This window comes from Perca fluviatilis, chromosome 5 (assembly GCF_010015445.1).
Source record: "Perca fluviatilis chromosome 5, GENO_Pfluv_1.0, whole genome shotgun sequence".
NCBI lineage: Eukaryota > Metazoa > Chordata > Actinopteri > Perciformes > Percidae > Perca > Perca fluviatilis.
In genome coordinates, this window is record NC_053116.1 from 14,494,519 (window position 1) to 14,517,561 (window position 23,043).

At 39.8% G+C, this 23,043-nt stretch overlaps 1 protein-coding gene across 6 annotated transcripts in view; it reads right to left on the minus strand.

Annotated features, from left to right (window-relative positions):
* The window catches only part of dlgap4a (discs, large (Drosophila) homolog-associated protein 4a), an 81,870-nt gene extending 59,274 nt beyond the window's left edge, over positions 1-22,596 (minus strand). For 4 of the 6 annotated variants that reach the window (XM_039799581.1, XM_039799578.1, XM_039799584.1 and 1 more), the window contains exon 1: positions 22,075-22,596. The gene's annotated coding sequence lies outside the window, so the exon portion shown is untranslated. The remainder of the gene's footprint in view (positions 1-22,074) is intronic. The other 2 variants (XM_039799582.1, XM_039799585.1) reach the window with 2 other exon arrangements.
* Positions 22,597-23,043: the final 447 nt, after the last annotated feature.

Below are 23,043 nucleotides of genomic sequence, written 5' to 3' on the forward strand. Positions count from 1 at the left end.
AGAGAGAGAGAGAGAGAGAGAGAGAGAGAGGAGATATAGTGTGAAACTTTGTGTGTTAAGAACAGATAGAAGGAGATGCTTCAACAGTATGTCAGTGTTTTTAGTGAGAGAACAAAATCAGTTGTTTCAGCAAGTGCACTAAAACGGCATATATTTAAGTTCGAATGACATGGCCCTCAAGCAGCCGTAGTTATTGTGACAGGTGACGGCGTTACAGCGTGAGGTCGGAGTGGATAGATGTGTTTCCTTTTTCAAATCGACAGTCAACATTGTTAGTTTAAGTCATGACCATGATTGTATCTTAACCGGTCCTTAACTAACTGTTAATTATTGTAACAATGACGACGAAGCTCCCCTAACCTTAGCAATAGGGATGCACCGATACCATTTTTAAGACCAAGTACAAGTGCTTGCATGTGGGTACTCGCCGATACTGAGTAGCGATACGAGTACTTACTGTAATAATCCCTCTGGGGTTCGAGGTTGTTTTCAGACATACAGATGATTTTGGCCTGCTCTTATACTGTTGTCAAGTGGTACTTTGAAAACACTGCTTTGTTCTAATTATTTTAACAAAGCAGTGTTTTCAAAGTACCATGCCTTTTTCTATTCAAAGCTCATTGCCCATGGGCTAGATATTTCCCTGAGCTAGTGTCAATAAAATAAATCAAATAATTCCTGATATCAAAATACTGAGTGAAGTTTAGAAAGAATGAAGGACGCAATCATTGACGTGCATATTAAGTAGCCATGTGGATTTACCATTCCAGCGGAGAGGATGGTTTGTTTACGCCAGCAGCTAAGTTTACAAGATTTTGTCCAAATTTAAAGACTTGTGGCTATATAACTATATAAACAGACTACAAACCGTCAGCTTTCATTTTAGCTTGAAAAAAAAGAAAAACGCTATTTGCAGAGAGGCACTGTGGTTGTTAAAACAGCACTGTGTAGGGACCGCATGCAGATGGAGCAAAATGAAATATCACTTTCTTCATGTTTATGCCTGTTAAGCTGATGAGAGACATTGGGCTGGGTTGACACTGGTACCAGTGGTGAAGCTTCCGGCCAACAGGCTGCTTATGTGCTTTTTCACAAAGCAGCTTTGGAAACACGGTTTCTGTGATGTGGTGACGGCTGGGAACCTCATTCCTCGGTTCTAGTACACAGATAAGATGCCAAAACCCAGTATTATTAACGACTGACAATGGCTGGTCGTCAAGTGCAATCATGTATTGGGTAAGAGCCTCTGTTATTTTTACAGCCCAAAATCTCCAAAAGGGTAGCATTGCTCCTTTTCCGCTGCCTACCGGCTCGACGGAGAAGTTAATGTTACGTTGTATTGAGGTGGTATCGGGTGTGGTAGTATCGGATTACTTTTATGATTACAAGTACGAGTACATGCGCACGGCATCGAACCAATACCCGATACTGGCTATTTGTAATGTTGGCTGTGCTGTCACATATAGTCTACAGCCTATCAATAATCTTCTTGCATGAATGCCCATTTGGCAGAGGTATCCAATGAGATCAAATTAAAACAAATGTGATTTCTCTATCATCTATCCATCCATCCACTCTCTAAACCGTTTATCAGCAAGGTCACCAGTCTATCACTGGATTCACTATTTAAAGGATTTAAATACATTGCTTTTTATTATAATGCAGGACTGTTTTCGGTATGTTTCAACAGGGCAGATAACAGTTGATGGCCACATACTGGCTCCTTCAAGCTTCTATCAGGCTCCACTTACTGGACACTCTCCCACCACTTGGTCACTCTGCCACTCTAACTCTCTCTATCTGCCCTTGTACTATCTGCCCCCAGATCAGATGTCTGCCAAGGGGCTTCTAGATGACAATACCCAGGAGACAGCTCCGACCATCTTATTGATCTGACAGTGAGATCAAGCCTGAGTGACCAGCCTGAAGTCTGAACCACCGTAACCGTGACCATAGGAACTGCATGCAAGCTTCGACACAGTAACAGACACGATAAATAAAGAAGATATTCATCTCCTTGGGGTGCAATCCTCTTAAACTGGTCAATTTTCCACAGCAACATTTATGAAACATGGTCAATATCACTGACAAAGTGAATGAGGGCTTATGCCATTAAAGCCTGGATAGCATCACACATAAATCTTCCTCCCAGGTGCAAGGTGGTCAAAAGAAAGCTTGATAAATGAAGTGATATCAGCGTCCTCTAACGCTTTAAGTTTACTGTATTAGGGCGAGGTTGTGGCTGTGTGGGTGCGTGACTGGGTATCCATTTCAGGTGAGCCAGGCCCTGGAGTATCAGCTGCATCCATGCACGTCTCATTACTCTGGTCAGCCTGCTGTGAGCACTCCATCACACACAGCCTTCATGCTGCGGTCAGCCCAGCTGCACCAAAACACACACACACACACACACACACACACACACACACACACACACACACACACACACATACACACACAAGAGGAACATTCAGTAACACAGCTTATCACCAAGCCTTTCACGCCGAGCGCTACAGTCAAAAACTACGATCAACTGCATCTGTGGTGCTCACATACGTCAGGAGAGAAATCTTAATCGCTAAATTGATGCGTAGTCGCTGCCCTCACTGGATTGCTGTCTGCACTGCTGAGTTATAGCTTTCTGAATGAATACTAAACACTGACTGGACAGCGACCGACGTTCAATCAATACAAATCATCTGTACATAACGGCCAGTATTACAAAAATTACAGGGAAGTATTCATCACAGGCTTTGTAATTGGTATGCTGATCAATTGACCGTAATCTACTGATTCATGAAATATTATAAAGTAAGAAAAGAAATCTCCAATTGCTGTGAAATCATGTCATTGGTTTTCAAAGCAGATTCATGTTTTTAATTTGATGAAGTCATTTCATTAAGTGAAACTGGAGTAAAGTGAAACTATCTCATTCAGAGTTTTCACATATTTTACTAAATGTTCTTTACTTCGATGAAATTTGCAGAAAAGAGTTTAGTTATAGCTGAGTGGCTCCTAGTGGCAAACACACAGAGAATTATCACCTGACTGTAGGTAAATCCATTCTGTTCTATGAGAATTTAGGGTCTTTAAGCTCACTGTTTTGGTTTTGGTTAAGGTCCCCAACTTTACTGCTTTGGTTCACTCACTGCGAACTCATCTGTTTTCAGCAAAAAAGCTCAGATAAACCTTGTTAACATCTAGCAGGTAAATCATAGTGGAGCATTTGGCAGCTAAATAGCCCAATATTTACCTCAGGAGTTAGTGCAGAACCAAACAGAGTGCAAAAGGAGTAATAATAATGTACTCACATTCATTAGGTGGCCTGAAACTCCAAATAAATGTTTGGTAAAACATTCAAACCATATAAAATGTATGAGCTGATATATGTCAATATTGTGTTTACAGTTTGTTTCTTCTGAGTGGTGAAAAAATCTCTTATGCAGGTTTAATATTTATGTTGTAAAATATTTATGTAATATATGTTTTAGGGCAACAAGACACTCAAGTTGTTTACTGAATTTAGAAATGTAAATTATATCATGCATTCAGTATAGACAATCTATAAACATTATATTCTTTTGACTTGTTTGAAAGTGACTTTAGCCTTTGCTGAGACAGCATGCTGGCTAAAGAAAGTGGCTTGACTGTAATTCCAGTGATGCTTGTAAGAGGTCAAACAATAGTAACACACACTGTTGTTATGCAAGAAATATGGGTATTAGTGTTATGGTACATGGTGTACATAACGGAGGAAATTAGATGTTTTGCTAGATTTATGTTTCAAAGGGATTTCACCTATGATTTTGCATCAATCAAATGTTTTGAATGACTGAAAAGTGATTTGATTAGGTAACTGATAAGGTCCCTTCTTTTTAAGGACAGGCCTAAAAGAAGAGCTATAAGAAAGGGATTCAATTAGTTTATCCCTTTCATAGGATTTGGCATTGTCGTCTGACATTAAGACCACACAGGGCCACCCTTGGCCTTTCATGAGCTTAAAGTGAGATTTGATATTGAGGGATTACAAACCGAAGAATAATGAGAAACCAGTTATATTGCTCTAACACCAATAATCAAAAAATAGGAAATAGCTGTGTGCCGAAATCTCAAAGTGGCATTGGCTTAAACTGATAATCTGACATCTATTGTTACTGCAGTTATTCCACACTTGTGCTGTGGCCATGTTTACAGCCCCCTTGTACGGAATGTACTTCCAGTGGCTGAATGGGCCTATGTTTGATTTTTAATTAATGTCTTTTATTGCATGTCTTTTGTTATATAAAGCAATATTGTATGCAAACAGTAAGATGAAAAACAAGAAAATGTATATGGGGATGTGTTTATTCAGATTAACTATTAAGCACTGGACAATGATATATGGACCTTTAATTGTTATGCATTTTGTTTTCAATATTAGATTTTTGTTCATTGTGCTTATGTTACTGATTCCATCTATATACAGTATAATGTGTTGACTTTAAATTGTGTGTGTATAGTTTAAGAAACCACATTTTTCTTAATCTGTTTGAAACAAATAAGCATTTACGCTTATTAACGCTAGACGTAGAAAAACTTACTTTCTGATTCAGTGACTGCAGAGTCTGGCTGCAAGGCATAATTCATGACATCAGCACTACCAGTTGATCACATTAAATAATAGCTAGCTACAGTATGAGTCAGCTAGCTCGCTGGCTAGTTAGTTTATAGGTAATGATTCAGATTTACTTCAAATTTAAAAGGCAAACTTAAAATGAGCAGATTCGCTGGAACCAGAGGATGATACATTAAGTGATAAGCTGCTGGTTAAAAAATAAGAGGGATTTGTGTGTTATCTGTAATCTGGTATTGGGTGCTGATAAGATAAAGGGGTTACTTAGTTAAGCTGTTTTGACAGCAAATTAATGAAGTGGGGAGAAACATGAAACATATTTTAGACTGTCAAATTGAATCGAACAGAACTATAGACTGAGATGTTATCTTTACAAGGTGACTTATAGATACTTTATTTAAGAAGCACTCATTAAAACTTAATATTAATTGGCAACTAAATTAAAGTGGACTGTGTCACTGATGGTCTTGGTCAGCTGGGATGGTGTAGCACCGGGATGATAGCAGCCATATGTCATTGGGGAAAAGAATAATGTTCTTTTAGCATACCAAACACCAAGCACATAAATAATGCAAAAGTTACAGTTTCTGGTTTCAAGGATACATCATTCAGAACCAGGGATCAGCATTTTGGGTGCCAGCGTGCTGAGTAGTCTTTGATAATGAAATGCTGAATGTAAGTCCTGACCACATGTTGAGCCAGGGGGTGGAGGGGGAGGCCTTGATCTCAGAACAAAGCAGGATCAATCAATACAGGAGGTGTCCCATGAATCAAACCGGGGCCAGAACCGACGCTGATGAGTTTTGGAAAATTGATTTCTTTGTGCATTTTTCTTTACGGTGTGGCCTCTACAACCTTTTTATTTTTATTTTTTTGGGGCTATTTTTTTCTGCCTTTAATGGACAGGACAGGTGAGAAAGGTGAGAGAGAGGGTGAAGACATGCAGGAAATTGTCACAGGTCAGATTTGAACCCTGGACCTCTGCGTCGAGGCATAAACCTCTAAATATATGTGCGCCTGCTCTACCCACTGATCCAACCCGGCCACGGCCTCTACACCCTTAAGTATAATAAAAAGACTTATACAACTTTGACTTTCAATTTGTTTTTTATTGTCTCTCTTGCATGACATACACTTTTGTAATTGTTGGATCATCAAGTATCTAAAAAAATCTGAAGTTCAACCAGAATATGCAAACTGCAATTATTCTATTTCCTCACTTGGAAAAGAAAATTATTAGCGTCGTTCCTGTGTGTGACACTCCTGCTGCTTAGCTCACATACTTGTTTAGAGCATGTTTTCACTTTTAACGTTTCAAGCCAAAAGGCTTTTAGGATGGGGACAAACCAATGTGTCTCAACTATTTTTTTTTTTTTTTTTGTAATATGTTTTTTTTTTTTTTTTTTTATAAAAAAAAAAAAAAAAAAAGATAAATAAGAACATGTACATTTCAGTACAACCAAGAAAACCAAGAAAACAAAAAAAAATTCCATGTTCAAAATTCTGGTCCTACCCCTTATGTTTATACTTACTTAAGTTATATACAAACAATTTCATTCTTCACTTATGTATATATGTATACATACACTACATTCATGCAAATATACCTACTTACAGACACATATACACATGCATACACACATTTTCTTTTTCAGCTATCACCTACAATACTGGTGTCCGGTGTGATGTTGCTGTGGTTGCTGGTAAACTTCCCCAAAAGAACAAGACAGAGCTGCTAACATTAGCCTAAATTTTCACACAGTGGGGAAATACAATAAAGTGGATTTCCTAGTCTGCTATTAGGTTGATTTCTTTTTACTCCCTCAGCACAAACTATTGTATGTAGTTAGTTAATGATGTGCTAACGCTTGGCCTTGAAAATAAGGCTGGGTTATAACTGTAGGTAAGCTAGTTAGCTGCCGCCCCAAGCAGACAACACATTTCTTACATTTTTGTTCTTGTGTTTTTGGTTTTGAAAAGGCTAAAAAAGACACCACTTTCAACTCTTTAAGTGCAGAGTATCGCTCTATTACAGTCTATTACATAATAGACTGTATACATACATGTTTGGGAGATGGGTTTAGCTAACGCAAGATGCATATTGAAAGGCGCATTACACCCCCATGTTAATCTTCATCAGCACCAGGAATGGCAGCATGATTTAAAATCAACATATGACGATAACAGATATCAACAGAAGTGAATCTACCTGGTCAGCATACCACAACCACCATTACTTCAGCTGACATTTCCCCTGTTGTATACCTGTTGGTCGGTGTCCACTATGCCTTTAAGGCTTGAGCTTTTGACAAATGAGCCTATCCTGCCCTGTTTACTCTCAGGAGCCAGTAAGACTGCTAATTTCAAACCCAGGCCTCCCTAATTTTTAAACACATTTTCCATCAGGTGCTATTTTTTCCAGGCTCATCCAGGTTGCTGCTACCAGCAAGACTAGAAAGCAAAATGGCAGCATTGCACATTATTGTTCATCAGAAACTACATTAATCAAAGCCGCAATGAAATGGGAAAGGAGGAGAGGAGAAAGTCTGAGTCAAACTGAAATTTGAGACAAGTCTCAGCGCGACAGACTCAGTGCCAGGACGGCAAGAACAGTAAAAAGAAGGAACAGACAGTAACAAGGGCAGAGACAAGGAGAAATCCTGAAGAGGGAACATTTAGGATAGGAAACCAGCAGAGAGTGAAAAATAAAAGTAGGTAAGCAGAAATGCGTGGGAGAGTACCATAGACAAAAACAATTGTACAGGGTGACTGAGAGAATATAAGTGATGAGCTGAGACTGCTGGGCGACAGATTTGTCGAGCTTGATGTATGGGCCTCTTATCTACCAGGACCAAATGCATTATCAAAAACACATGACAATGTGTCTTATTGTGAGCACATGAGGAACAAAACGTACGGGTGTCAGTGTCTCATAATCATGCCTGGAAAAACTCTCACTCCTGTGGAGTGTGTTAACATGGAGCAGGTGGGAGGGGGGGGGTCTAAGAAACCATGACGACTGAAATCTGATGTCTTAAAAGTTGGATTTAGTGGGGAAATGGCAAACCACACAGCAGGGACTCGGTGCAATCACAGCACAACAAAGCTAAGCATTTATGTAATATTACATCAATGAAACTCAAAGTAAAAGCTCTAAAAATAACACGTTTTATCTGTGATTTCTTGTGTTTTTTAAGCATAGCGCTACATGAAGAAATGAGTCAATGCCTTGAAGGCTAAAAACAGAATATTGCATGATCAGGTGACTTTGCAAAGGCAATGCAGTTTCATCTTATTGTCACACTGATTGAATGAAGGCCAGGAGTGATGACACAGAAGCACGGAGGAGAGTTTATCCTCTAGCCTCGAGGAGGGACAAAGGACAATGGCTCTGAATGCACAGAGAAAGAATATATAAACATCTCTACGCTCAGCTCTTTCCCATGCTTATACAATCATCCCTTCCTTTCATTCATTGCCAGTATAAACCTCACTTTACTTTAATGCTTTGAACACTGGGATAAGGAGCTCGAAAGCCTGTCAGGCTGAGTTTGAGGTCCCAATGAGGTTCTTGATGAAAGCCCAGAAGCCTGTTTGTCCATCTGTTTGACAGTAAATCACGGCAGAGCTGCTCAGTCAATACTTTGGTGGAATAAGACAAATATTGTGTGCTTCTGAGCTATTTTTTGCAAGTCCAAGTCAAGTCACTGTAGATCTTTCATGTCTCTGATTGCTGACTGCCTGAATATACCATATTCCTTTTGAAGAGCTGAAACCAAGTTTCTTTAATTCATAGGCCTAATAATTAAATACTCAAAGGTGTGTGGCTAACCCACGCCTGCCTGGTACGGTTTAATTTCAAGCCTCAAGTCTAAGGTCCACAGCTCTGGCTTTACCACTTTTGTTCGAAGCATCACATGTGTTGTGCAATACTTGCAGTGTTGCCTGGCAGTTTTGTAAGGACAGTATTCCAAGGATTAGGTAGGTGGAAGGCCCCTTCGTCTTGGTTGAATGTCCTGTGAGCTAGTTTATAGATTTCTATGGCTTACATAATCCACCAGTGTCAGTTATGGGCCCTTCCCAATCCGTGATGTGTTTTGCTCCTTTGCAATGATCTGAGATTACCAACTTCAGGTTTTCCAGGCTGTCTTTTTTTCTTCTTCTCTTTTTTTGTCAGTGCATACTCCAGATGTCTCATTTTCACACTCTTTTTATCTTGTCTATTCCCGCTTCCAATAGCTTCGCCTGTCTCACAAAACATATGTTTTGTTCCAAGACAGGTATTGGCTCTTATGAATGACGTAACTTTGCTTCTCATTGTCAGTTTTGTCCTTGTATTGTACTGTACATCACCACCTGTGATGCTTCTAAGAAAGGCGGTGGAGTAGAACTGTCAGGGTAAACAAATAAATATGCTAGTCGTACATCTGAGACTAGTTGAACCTTTTCCAACTAAGATCATATAAGAAATTGCTACAAAAATAGGATACACACGATTATTCAAATGTCTGAAGAGAGACAAGAACAAGAGCAGAGAGAGAGGGGTATGAGAGGCAACAAAGGTCCCTTGGCCTGGAATGAAACCGTGAACATTGCGATTATCTCATGATCTGTATGTATCAATACTTCAACTACAGCCTCCAATCATTACATACAGTATATTTATAATAAACCGTAGATATGTACATTGAACCAGTTTGACTATGGGAACAGGCTTCAGTCCTTCAGTCGTCACAATTCATTTCAACGCAGGCTTTAGGTTTTCATTTGTTAGTGGTGTTAATGATAAAGGCCTCTTTCAGGTTTCCTGTTTCATGTACATCCATATACAGCATGCTTTGCTGTGCTGTGCAACACACACACACACACACATCTCATTTGCTTGAATCATGACATTCAGCTTCTGAAACTCGCCCACATTTCAGTCATCCTTGGGAGGAGACAGAGCAGGCAGCCTCACATCGGCCATCCAGGGACAATGCGGCAGGCAGGCGAGCAGCTCTACTACAGTAGTGGCATGGCAGGTTCAGCTGAAGGAGAGGCACTGACACCCATACTAATGAGACTACGCAGCGCAGTGACCAAGCATATGCAGGAGGATCAGGCAGAAAAAATCACACAGCTACCAGAGAGCATATTGCCTCACGGAAAACCCTCCTCTGTCCACCATTCAGAAAACAAAAGTGATTTGCTCTCTTCTCATTCCAGCTCAATCTTCTCAACCTTTGAACCATTTTGACAAATCTATTGCACACTAAGCATTCACAACAACCCAGCACCGACAACGACCACACATCGATCTTGTTACCGCAGAAACAACAACCACTGTTGGTCATTTAGTTCTAGTATATGCTGCAGGCTGAGCACAGACCTTCTAGCATTCAATTACAAATTACTGAAATGGAATGAATCCACTACTGAGTGTTTGTTTCTCCTTGAGAACTTAAAATCTACCTTTGATAGAGACAAAGAAATACATCAGTATTTTATAAAATTGTTTACACAACATGTGTGTACATTAGAGAATCCCCAGCAGCGTGACAGAAAGACATAAACAACACCTTCCATTCAGTATTATCAAAAAGAGGGGTGCTACAAGTCAAATACAACGGTTGGTCAAAGCTACTACAGTGTATCCACATTCCAATATTTTATCTGGAGTGTTGGCAAGAAGGCAAAAAAATCAGTTTAAGAGAAATTTATTTATTTATTTATTTATTTTCAGGTTTATTTAACAGGGACAATGCACACTAATAATATATAAAGAAAATGTACAGTGTGCCAGAATTAGCCAAAAGGCTATTTTACATCTGCTGTCCCTGGACAGATCGTACAATGTCACACCTAAAAAGATAAAAGGATCCTGCACTCTGAAGTGATCCTTCAACAATTATTTAGTACAGCTACAAACATTTGATCCCATCGTAATCAAGTATACTATATTCAAAGGAAAGGATCTTTTCTTCTTATCATACTAATATACTACTGAACTGTGTACAAACCTTTTTGCATTCAGTATATTGATTTGTTAATTGATGTTTTAATTGTTAAACTTTTAAAAGTATTGCAAATATTTTGCATGAAGTTGGAAGGAGTACTTGTTTTAGTACCTGATCAGCAAGTCCTCCAAATTAAACAACAATATATGTTGTTTGTCCTTGCACTTTTGAACGACTTTGTCTTGGGAGAACAGTCTCTAATTGACTGTAGGGCAAATCAGGCAAAGTCTCTACTTTGTTACAGCTGAGTCAAAGACGTGATGTTGAAATGTTAAAGCTGTGCTAAATAAATTTTTTCAGGGGCATTCATTTGTATTACCTATCTTTAGATATACAAATTCTATTTTGGTAATGCATTATGTTTCTTTCTCTTGATGCAAATATTTGGTGTAAGCCACCCACCAAAACTTGTCTCTCAGTCAAAATGGGGCTCAACTTCTCAGCTTGCACGACAAAGAATAAATGTAACAACAGAACATGATGGTATTTGCTGTACATCTGTGCTTCTGTCTGATACACACATTAAAGTAGAAGAGAGGAAGATTAGATGGAGTGATGAAGAGGTAGAGGAAGCAAGAGTGCAAACAGTGACCTTTGGGAGCCCTTGCAATTCTCCAGATGAAATTCATCATCACCACCAACAGATTAATAAAGAGTGAGATTGCCTTGTGATGACAGACAGATGCTCTCCATGCAGGTGGTGGTTAGTCTAAAAAAAATTTTGTCATTAGTCAGCTCCTAATGATCGATTGTGCGTGTTCCTGTAACTATACCTATTGAAATGTATAGCATGCAAAAGGACGTCTAAGGCAGCTCCTTTATCAAGCACCTACAGTCATGTTTCCAGACAGGGTCCCTTTGGGAAAGGCATGAACTGAATTACATCTCCGAGTCATCCTGGATTTGCCCTCCAGCCTCCTGTGAGGCTCAGGAGCATCTTGCTGCCCCATTACCTGCCAGTCGCCACGAACAGCTGCCTCCCTCCTGCTGTGAATTATGCAACAGTGGTGTTTACAATAAAGGCGCACTGCCTCTAGAAACACAAACAAGGACATACACCCTCTGTAGGGTGGGGATGGAGGCTGTTCCTGCTGTCTTACAGTTAGCACTGCAGGAATTCACAGCTCAGGGTGACCTGCTCGTCGACTGACGCTCCACGCAGAAGGATGACAGTGAGACCGGAGGTCAAGTCATGTTGAAGAAACCTAAGCAATACAGACAGCCTGCTGTGGCGACTGAGAGGTTTAGGTACATACAAAAACACAAGACAGCAGAGGAATTGCAGAAGTCAGTTCCTGCCTGTGTTCCTAATCCTGCCGCAGTGGCAGAGCAAGACAAGTTTCTCTATTACATCACACATTCTCTCTCTAAATCCAGTGAAAACACACAGCGCTGATGTCCATTAGCCCATGTTAATGAACAGGGAACAAACCAATCTATTACGTACTGTGGTTGACTACTAGATACTGTTTTGTTTCTAAAATATGTAATGGGTTATACTGTGTACAGCATACCAGGAGAGGTTGTTTAAAATGACACGATCTCATGTAACTATGTATTAACAATTAAACAAACGACTTTGAGTGCTACTTAAACACAACAAGCTCCGCTTAGAGCAGCGAATGAATGCACCATGAATAAAATGTATTGGTAGCATACTGAAGAAGCACACAAACAAAGGCAGACGTCACATGTGCTTGCCGTTGTTAAGTTTAAGAGTGTGAAGATGTGACCACATTGTCATGCAAATCTCTTGTAATGCTTATCACTGAGATAAAACGGAGAGCACTAGATAGTGTATCAATTTAGTTTGGGAGGATTTATACCCCAGGGATTAACAAAGAATGAAACACACTGTTAAACAAATTGAAAGAGTTGTCTGTCTGTATAGTGTTGGCAAAGGTATAACCTGTTATATATGGCGAAGTTAATACACTAACAGCATCCACGCTGATAGACCGGGTGCACTGAGGACCAAAACTATAATAAAGAAAAAACTATAAAAAATATATATAGTAGTGTACCTTGTGTCATGTGGCAAACTGTTCTATTTGGCTTGAAGGTTATAGTGAGGGTGAGTGATCATGAGAGTGTTTGTGTTTAGCAGTCCTCAGGGACGTGTTGCATCTATCTGTGAAAAGGGAGACAGGCTTCAAATTACCTCACCACTGAGGATGACACAGTGCACTATCACTCCTTCCAGCTACAGTCAAAGTTTGTGTGTGTGTGTGTGTGTGTGTGTGTGTGTGTGTGTGTGTGTGTGTGTGTGTGTGTGTGTGTGTGTGTGTGTGTGTGTGTGTGTGTGTGTGTGTGTGTGTGTGTGTTTGTGTGTGTGGAATAAGGGTGTGTTAATGTCACAAGGTTGAATGTTGTTCTTGACTCTTTGTGGCCCTGACAGTGAAGGGGCTGTGTGGGTGCGCTTGAGCGTCTCTCCTGACCTAATCTGTTTGCGAGTTACGAAAGTAGTAAACAAGGCACGGGGGCAGTAAAATATGTAGAAAACAGCTACGAAAAACACATTAAAAACTAATTAACATCAAACCATCAAACCTGAAACATGGATTAACATTCCTTCTAAGCTCACACACAGTGAAAGTTCGATTCTGTCTCAGAGAAATTATACTTATTATACTACTGGTCTATATCCTCGACGTTCCACTTCCGGGATTGCTCCGGTGCCGCAGGAAATTCTGCCGGATGCATGTCTTTTCGCCGATGTCCGTTTTTCTTCCGCTTTCTTTGTGTTGGAATTTTAAAGGTGATCTAAGCGATGTCACGCATTTTTTAGGCTACAACATTTTTTGTCACGTACAGCAAATCTCCTCACTATCCGCGAGCTGCCTGTCCCCTGAACACACTGTAAAAAAACGCGGTCTCTGTAGACAGCCCATCTACCCCCGACTATCTGTCCAATCTGAGTTTTCTCTCGCATGACTAAAACAACTTTTGAACGTACACATGTTCCACCAAAACAAGTTCCTTCCCTAGGGTATTTTGCAGCGCCACCCATGACGATTGTGATTGGTTTAAAGAAATGCCAATAAACCAGAGCACGTTTTTCTTCGATCCCAGAATGCTATGTGGACTAGCCAGACCCTCCTCCGCAGCGCTGTAGAGGATGGTCTGGCAAAGCGAGACTAATATACTACTAATTTGCAACATTCTACAGTATGTTTTCTGAGAAAAGCAAAAGGCCAACTGAGTTACATTTTTTTGTCAACATAATGCGTAAACAAACAATTTGTCATTAAGTTGATGGTTTTTAAAGCAGCAGTCAGTATTTTCATATTTACAAAGGCTCACTTGACCGGGGCTATGTGTAAAGGGGACGCTCAATGTGAAAAACCGAACTTTAAATGATCACTTGACTCCTCAGTTCCCCTCAGCTCTATGGAAATTTTTTGCAGAGTTGTTTGGTTTTTCTGGCCTGCAACTTTCTTGTTTTGGTTCACTCTCACTGCTCTCATCACTGTTCTGTTGTTTTCAGGTTAAAAAATCCCACACTATGTGTCATCATGTGACAGCAAACAGCAGACACAATTAGGAAGTTGGGAATCATCCTAGTGTCCAAAGATTTGTCTAGCAACACTTTACAATAAAAGGTACACAAAATCCTTGAAGAACAAGACTGTGAGTTAATGAATAACTGAGAAGTACTTCACGAATAACTGATGTGGCCAAAAAAATCCATCTAATTAACATATATGTAAAGTCGCAAAATGTTCACATTGATTTACCAAATCTTCAATTTGCTTTTGAACTGAAACCACATGCTTACCCAAACCTTAGAAAAAGTGCATTTGATGCCTAAACCGAACCACACGAGATGATTTGAACAACTGTCTGTGATGTCAAAGTCACGCATGTTGTACCCCAACTGTCCAACTATGGCTTGAGGCTGTGACCGTGTGGCTCAAAAACACATAAGTTACTTCATTAAAAAAGCATTGTCACGGCGGCTAATGACATTACACTAAAAACGTTTTGGGCGAGGCGAATTAACAGTAGGCTCTGACGTAATCTCTAGGGGACGACGTTGTTACTAGTTGCATCTATTATTCAGCACTTACTGTACATTACATCTGAAAGTTACGATATGACTGCAGTTTTCTAACTTTTCTGTTATCTCAAGCTATGGCAGCGACTTTACGTTATTATGCATGATCTTGACACTGTGCACAGGCAGGATTAAGTCAAAGTGAAGACGTGGCGTGATTTCCCAGTCTCCAACTCAAGCTTATTTTAATCTGCAGTTCACAAAGGGCTATAGTATTCCGTTCTGAAATCCTCCACTCAAATGAGTAATGTGTGTGTACATATCTGTGTGTGCACTTGCCAGTGAAAGTGCACGTCAGCGTGCTGCAGGTTAAATCATTACCAGTTACTGTAGAGAGTAAATGCTAGTTAAAGTGACGTAAGGCTTGTTGAGTTTGACGCTTCCTGCACTCTTATGGCATGACAGCTGCTATTGTGTACCCTCTACATAGTGCATTTTTATGTTTGTGGGGCTGTTGTTTTTTTTGGTAAATAATTTAATGGGAGTAGGATTCTGACTGCCGGGCTACTGCTGTTGCAGTAGAGACACATTAACATATTAAAGGTTGTGTCCTCCTTGAGAAATAGGAGATTCTTTAAAATTAAAGGCCTAATTACTAGAGGGGAAATTTATTTTAGCAAATGAAGACCTAGATTTTTTGATACACAAAGTTTCCTGGTTAATGTGGGTTGAATTATCTACATCACAAAGGCGTTAAGGAACTTTCACAGTCCAGATGTTGGGTTTTGGATACCATCTGTCCAGTTCAGGGGGAAAACTGAAAACTTTCTATGTATTATAAACAGCCTAATATCCCTCAGAATTATGTCAATGATTCTACAACTCACAACTTACATCCAGTGACTATGTTCAGTACCAATGCAGGACGTAGTCTGTTTTTTTATGTAGGCAGGCAGAAAGTAAAGGTGTGGAGGATGGGGTGGTGAGTGGGTGTGTCGCACGTCTGACTTTCATGCAGGAGACCAAAGTTCGTGCCTTATCACATTCTTACTTTCATAACCATGATCTTTTACTAACCTTAACCAAGTATTAATGCTATAACCTTCTTTTCCTTAACCATATCGTAATTGCATTGTGCAGATATTACAGGCGAGGATTATAAAGTTATGATCCTTAAGATTTGCATGACATGAACCCCATTTTTGATACTATTTATGGTCGTCTTTTTTCTGCAATAGACATTAAATGTGTTTACATACACTGATTATCTCTTTATATAATAGATTTTATTGGAACTGGGGGAGTCCGCCATTCCTGCGCTAGAATCAGACCGCCCACCAAAGCATGATGGATTCACAGGAAAACCACGCATGCATATAATCCGGCACAATTTTAAGCATTCAACTGGCGAAACACAGGCTGGCATTTATTGTAAAGTACCCATAGGAAAACACAATGTGTTAACGCTGATGGCGATCAAAAATGCGTCTACAACAGGCTGCAGACATCCAACTACTTAGCAGGGTAACCAACTTTACTTTTTCCTGCTGTTGTGTGGGAAACTACTTGCTTGTTAGTAAAGTAAAAAAAAAAAAAAAGGCTGCCTAAGAAGAGTCCAATTTGGATTTTGTTGTCTGGCAATAGGGTCGAATTTAAAGCTAAACTTCTAATCTTCAGGACAAACTTTGTCTTTCTTATCTTTATTGAACTGTCAATTGAAATACAAACAAAAGAGTTGGTGCAGTTTGGCTTTGGTGATTTATACCTTTTTAGTTCAAATATATTGTGGAATGAATAAGAAGTATCTATTTTAGCCAATCATTGCATTAGGAATACAATCACAGGCACATTTACAAATCTATATTGGTCTTGGTTAGATTTGTTAATTATCTCTATTGATACATGGGACCCTGATACTGGTATCTGTGAAATAATGGGGAGCCATGCATGTCAAAAGGTGAAAACAATCTTCTGGTGTTGTGAGTGAGAAGCAGTGATGGCAACAGGCGTGATAACACGAGATGTTGTGTCCGTATGGTACTCGGGGCCGGGGCTGTGACACATCCGGGGTCAGGTCTCGGTTTGAGTGAATGTATTCGGAGGCAGAAGCCAGAAGGCAGCCATCCCATGGTGCTAATCTTCAGAGGGCTCAGATCTGCTCTCTGACTCCCTATCAGGCCCACTGTCGACCTTAAGGTGAAGCAACATGTGAACATTTCAGCTAACCAAACAGTAGTCAGAGAGTAAAATATATGAAATGAATGATGACACAATAAATCTAACCTGGTGTTGATTAAAGGGAATCTTGCTGCAGGCAGTTTGAGGCAGGAATTGATCTTTTTCACTGCACAATGCAGCAAGAACTTCATAACAATTCCTAATAAAGGACACATCTTCCTTCCATCTTGTCTGCACGCTTTTGTTTGTTTACCACAATGTTCCCACATGCTTGGCCATCAACACACTAAAGTCAGTGTGTTGATGGCCAAGCATTTTCTGCCACCCTGCAGTTCTCTGGAATATGTATGTGAATTTATTTATTCATGCATTTGTTTTGGACCTGCCAGAGGGAAGCAGGTTTTCAAAAGGCAAAAGGCTGTTTTGAACACCAGTTTTCTTATATTTACACGGAAGTAATTAAAGCCAACTTGTGAGTGAAGGGCAGAGGATATTACAATGAAACCCTGTGAGCTCTGTCCCTGTCCAAAAAGTATTTTCATATTTATACACACAAACCACCCACAGACACAATCACCAAGAACTGCCCCAGAAATTCAAGCAAAGGTTATAGAAATTCTCTTTTTAGGGGCAAAACAAAATATCCCTGAGCTTTGAAAATCACCCTGCATTATTTCCGCAGCATCCCTGATGCTGTTCTGTGTGGCTTCTTCTTTCACACAGCAAATGCCTCTCTCTGTCACGTTAGGCAGCTTCTCCATCAAGGCTGTTTTATTTCTTGTCCGTATCAATGACTAAATCTTCATCAACAAATCCAGTCCATTAAACCCAATTTTAATGTTTTATTATCCCGAGAGAGCTATAATTCTTCGGCCGTTGAATGAAAAATATGGACTGCCATAAAAACATTGACATGTACAAACAGCTGTTGCTGGGATCTCCCCCACATTGGACACATGAGACATAATTAATCACCAGGGGACACAGACTCATTATTTGCTGTGTGCTGATTAATCATCCCTGGTGAGAAGTGTTCAACTTAAGATGCAAATTTGTGTCAGAGGATCTATTCAGTGAACGCAGCCCAAGCAGGGACTTATTGTAAAATGACACATGGAGGGAGATAACAAGACGCTTGTCAGGAGCCTACTGTAAAACAGTTGTTTCTATTTTGAGCTCTTATAAAAGAAGTGGAAAATGTGAGATGTTACAACTTGGATTTGACGAATACTGCGATGCCATGGAAAGACAGTTGTTTGGTGTGACATAGTGTTAAATGTGTATCATTTGCTTTGTCCTTGTTTTTGTGCATGAAACAAACTGCAAAGAGGAGAGGAGAGGAGAGGAGAGGAGAGGAGAGGAGAGGAGAGGAGAGGAGAGGAGAGGAGAGGGAAAAACAGGGGCTGGGGGAGATAAGAGTAGGCAATAGGAGAGGAGACAAAAAGAAAGGAGAGGAGAGAAAAGGAAAGAGGAGAAAAAGGGAGAGGGGAAGGAGAGAAAAACAGGGGGTGGGGAGATAAGAGTAGGCAAAAGGAGGGGAGAGAAAAGGAAAGGAGAGGACCAGATTGTTGAGCACAGTGACTTGATAGCAGGAAAGGTGATTGACTCAGCAGCCCAGAGCAGCATCAGAGGAGGCCGACTTTAATCACCTCCAAACACTTCATCAGCTCCTGCATGAGATGGACTGAGAGCTGCATTACCAAGGTCATAAAATCTCTCTCTGTAGAAGTAATATAGAGCGAGATTAACCGTTCTTCTAAGGGACCAAATCACACCATTTTGCTCTCCATTCGAGTCTTCTTTATCCACAAATTTCAGAAGGCGACAATGAGACAATAGCTGATCAGATCAGGAGCACTAAGACACGTCAGCAATGGGAAGGAGGAAGTGTACACATGGCTGAGCTCAGAGCGCCATTCTTCTGCCTAAACTGGCTTGTTGCTATGGTAAATATAGAGAAACAACAGCTTGAAAATATATATCTACTGTATTTAGTCACACAGGCAGTAAACATACATTAGTATTGGCTTTTCTCCTTTCAATTGATAACATAAGGTTTATACCAGAGCAGACATAATAACATAGCAAGCTAAATAATCCATACTGACTCAGTTATAGCACTACATCATTCAATATAACACAGCGTGACGAGTGACATGAAAGGTTGTTGAATCTGCTATATTGTAATTATCTTGTTGTGTTTGTCAACTGACCTTACACCCACCACATACTGTACGGCTGATATAGTCGAGAGACTGGCAGAGGAAAGCCAGCAAGTTAATAAAACAGAAAAGATAAGAAGAAGAGAAGAAGAAGAAAAGAGACTGGGCTTTAGAGTCCATGTTCATTGAAATGCCAATTAGGCCAATACCTTGTGACATTTCTGCTCTTTCTCTTCTCATAGTACAGCTAATGCGACCCAGCATGGGCAGTCATACTTCAGGAAGCCTTATAATGCAAAAGTTCTAACACAATAAGTCAGACACACAAGATTTTAACACTTGCGCTCTCTTTGCTGCCACTATTCAGATCTTTAACTTAAGTGAAAGTAGCAATACAGCCATGTAAAAAATACTCCATTTAGTGAAAGTCCTGCATTCAAAATCTTACTAAGTGCTCTCAGTAAAATGTAACTACCTATATTATCAAAAGAAATTCAACAGTCTACAGCTACATATAGTAAGTACTATATTTCACCTATCATTGTACGCAAATACACATTTATGTAAATATAGTGCCAGTCACTCTTTCTTTATTTCAGAAGGATTAAATAGTGTAACTGTGTTTAATAGTTCTTCTTTTATTCTCTGTATTCACTGATTCATTTATTTATGCACCCACACATGTTTTTTCTTCTTCTATTTTAGTCACTGATGTTCACTACCGGGAACATGTAGTTTCTTTTTTTAAGCGTTTAAATGTTTTGTTTAGATGCTAAGTAAACTGTTGTCCATTATATTACTGGATAATTGTTACTGGTGCATTAATGTGGAAGTGCATTTTACTGTTGCAGCTGGTTGAGCGGGAGCTAATTTGAACTACATTGTATACTGGATACAACATGTAATGTTTTATAAATTGATCATATGTGTTGCAAATAAAATCATCAAGTAATCTGGGACTACAGCTGGCAAATAAATGCAGAGGTGGAAAGTAACCAAGTACATTTACTCATACTGTACTTTGGTACAATTTTAAGGTACTTGTACTTTACTTGAGTATTTCCATTTTATGTTACTTTATCCATTTTGCTCTACATTTCAGAGGAAAATATTGCACTTTTTAATTAACTACATTTATAAGCAAGCTTTAGTTACAAGTTACTTTGAAGATTTAGGTTATCAACACAAAATATAATCAACTAAAAAAATATTATGTATTATTATAGATTAAGCCACCCAGCATATAAAGTAGTTAGAATATGCCCCACCAATTACCAGCTGCAACATTAAAATGATGAACATAGCCTAATTGTAATCCAATAATAAGAAATTATTCTGAAATGGGCCATTCTACATAATTCTATTTTCACTTTTGTTACTTTCAGTATATTTTGATGCTAATACTTATACACTTGTACTTAAGTAATTAAGTTGCATGCATGACTTTTACTTGAAACAGACAAGTACAATATTTCCTTTTGAAATGTAGTGGCACAAACCACCAACTTCAACCTTTTCAGACGTTTTTCAAACATTCATGCAGACAATTTGCATGACAGTAATCTAAATGTCAACTTAACGTATTCAGTATCACCGTTGGCACATCACTGCTTCAGTTAGTGCAGGACTCTACAGGGTCTTGTGTGAAAAGACTTTTTAAAGCTCTGTGCCCTGTGACGTCATACTGATGTGTGTGATACTGTACAGCATCTTGTCTAATCACTCCCTGCAGTAGCCCTGACTAAGCCAGTTTTTTTTTTCAACACCCACCATCCTGGATCAGTGCCAGCTGGGTTTTCTTCAAACTCTCTAGAACACTATTATCATGGCTGTTGGCTCCTTGGCAGCAGATATGACATTGACACCTTAGTGAGAGCCTACAGTCCACCACCAACGGAGCTGTTTTATACAGGAGCTTTTGCAGCACTCTGTTTGTACTGCTCACTACTGAGTTTGTATGCTTGTATTATCTAGCTGTTTATCATAAGAACAAACAATCCAGTACAAATTTATGATGTGAACAGGTTCCAAAAAACGAAAAGAAAAAAAAAGGAGTATTTACTATTCAGCCTATATTATGATGTGTAAACCCAGCAGCAAAGGCTTGTAGACTGCTACACTGACATCCTTCAGTGGGCCATCCATAGATTTGTGGTCCCATTGAGCGGCAGATGCATTATTAATCAGCCTTCCTTCACTAACAAAATAGGCTTTTAATTGTAGGGACTCCTGTTCAACAACTACAACTGAAAGACAGGCCTACATACAAGCCGGCTATCGATCAAACCCCACCGTGAATGCAGCCTCATCCTCAGCATCAGAAGAGAAGTGTGCTGGTTTATGGCCACACAGGGATCCAGCTGACATGGGCCCCCAGAAATATGTTTCTCGCATACTAACATTTTAGATACCAGAAAACAGTTATATTATCTAATTATTCTAGCAGTGAGTGGGATGAAACTTCAAAGGAGAGATATGCTGTGAAGAGTATGCTACTGTGGTTTTTATTTTATACTCATCAAAAGCCAGAAAAAAACTAATGTAACCAAGTTCAAGTAAATGGTAATTTAATGCTGATTAATTCAAAATCTGCACCGAGTTAAAAGCTAACACAGATGGGCCCAATTGTTTTCAAAAGAGACTGTTTTCCCCTTTCAAAACTCTAAATTCACTTTCTGTTTTTGTCCCAAAGGAAATCATGAAAGCACGGATTTAATAACTTTGTCAAACACAGATTAGGTCTATAGGCTACACATAGGCTAGTAGTGTATTATCACTTCCAAATGTTTCAGACTGAAATATATTCTACTTGTCATTGTCTTAGTAAACTGACTTTGGCAGTCTGGAGCCCGCTCAAGTCCAGAGTCAAATTCATGATAAAAACAGGCTGTTGGCATTACATTTACAAGTCACATATCGGCATATTGCAGCTTCAGACACCCTCATGAGTCGACAGGTGAAGAGTATACCTTGGCTATTTAAAAACAGGCAAATCGTCAATTTCAACTCAAGAGGGGGAATTGACGATGCAACAATGCAGCCTGGTGAGCTCCGATCGAGCCGTCAATTTTAGGACTGAAACCCCGCAACGCCCGATGTAAATCCTTAACGTGTCAAAAAGCTTACCTTTTTCATTGTATTGTGATCAGCTGCAGATGGGTGTCGGTCACACAGCAATAGTTATCCAGCTCTTACATGTCGGCCGTAATATCACTGTCACCCGGCTGTTTATCTGTCGGGAAGGTAAACAAGACGGTCCCTATAACATTGATAGAAATATGTCTCTCTCTCTTTTTTTCTTCTTTTTTTTATCCCTTAGATGTATGACACATTTTCGCCGCGGTCACTGCTTGTCCGCCCTTCCCCACAGTTCAGCCGGTCTTTTGATAGCAGCTCACCGGTTTACAGAGGGATCCATCACGGCAGGGGAAACGCAGTTTGGAGGCTGCCGGTAATGCTGCAGCAGCAGCGTTTGCTCCGTCGAGACGCGGGATGAGACAGGTGGGGGTGGGGGCATCTGAGGGCCCACGACAAAACACTCAGCTCCGAAAATGAACTAGTCGGACCCGAAATTAATGTCTCGTGAGCAAACGGTGGTTGATGAATCATTCTGCGCAGAGAGAGGCAACATGCGCGTGTGTTTTTTGATTCTGTAGTGTGTGTGTGTGTGTGTGTGTGTGTGTGTGTGTGTGTGTGTGTGTGTGTGTGTGTGTGTGTGTTCGGCTGAGGAGGGATGCTCTTTGATGATTCAAGGAGAGAGTTTAAAGAGGTTGCAAACGTTTAAAGGGGAAATAAGGACTGTCATGGATGAATCTGCCGTTTATTGTCTCGATTCATTTTATAGTCTTCCCAGTGTCATATTCAAATTGCTTATTTTGCTTGACTCAAAGATCGTCTACATCAATTTATCAACTAATCGACTTAATCCACCAGGAGTTTCAGATCAACACTGTAAGAGTGACTGAATTATGGACTCAAGCAGTTTTGTTTGAGATGTTCCTTTCAAATTAGTTGTATGTGAATGTGAGTCAGAAAAAAATAGCCACAGGGTAGAGACAGCATTTTAGAAATAGCCTACTGACGTCAAGAGTACAT